This window comes from Crocuta crocuta, unplaced genomic scaffold, assembly GCF_008692635.1.
Source record: "Crocuta crocuta isolate KB4526 unplaced genomic scaffold, BGI_CrCroc_1.0 scaffold2088, whole genome shotgun sequence".
In the NCBI taxonomy this organism is placed as follows: domain Eukaryota; kingdom Metazoa; phylum Chordata; class Mammalia; order Carnivora; family Hyaenidae; genus Crocuta; species Crocuta crocuta.
This window is the reverse complement of record NW_027527892.1, coordinates 199072-199513: the sequence shown is the minus strand read 5'-3', so window position 1 is coordinate 199513 and position 442 is coordinate 199072. Positions and strand designations below refer to the sequence as shown.

Sequence of the window (442 nt, the reverse complement as noted above, 5' to 3'; positions counted from 1 at the left end):
ACTGGAACTTTAAAAATAAAAATATGCCAGGTAACATTTCATTTTTCTGAAAATTTTATTATTTTCTATTCATTTTCTTTAGAGAGGGCAAGCTGGGGAAAGAGACAGAGGAAGAGAAAAAATGTTTGTTTGTTTGTTTTATTTATAGTGTATGCATGCAAGCAGGTCAGGGGCAGATAGAGAGGGAGAGAGAGATAGAACAATGACCCTGGGCTCGAACTTATAAACTGTGAGATCATAGTCTGAGCCAAAGTTAAGAGTCGAATGCTTAAACAATTGAACCAGCCAGGAGCCCATTTTTATTGTCTCTGAGAAAATATTAATAGAGCCTTAAAAAGTAAAAATGTATTTGGCTGCTAGCAATTTCAGTTATTTCTAGAATCTGAAAATATATATAAGTATTCTGGTAGCAAAAAGTCTATAACTACCTGTGAGTCTGCCA

General features: G+C 34.4%; 1 protein-coding gene across 1 annotated transcript in view; it reads right to left on the bottom strand.

Annotated features, from left to right (window-relative positions):
• LOC144245678 (ubiquitin carboxyl-terminal hydrolase 9X-like) overlaps window positions 1-442 on the bottom strand; it is a 137960-nt gene that overhangs the window by 29406 nt on the left and 108112 nt on the right.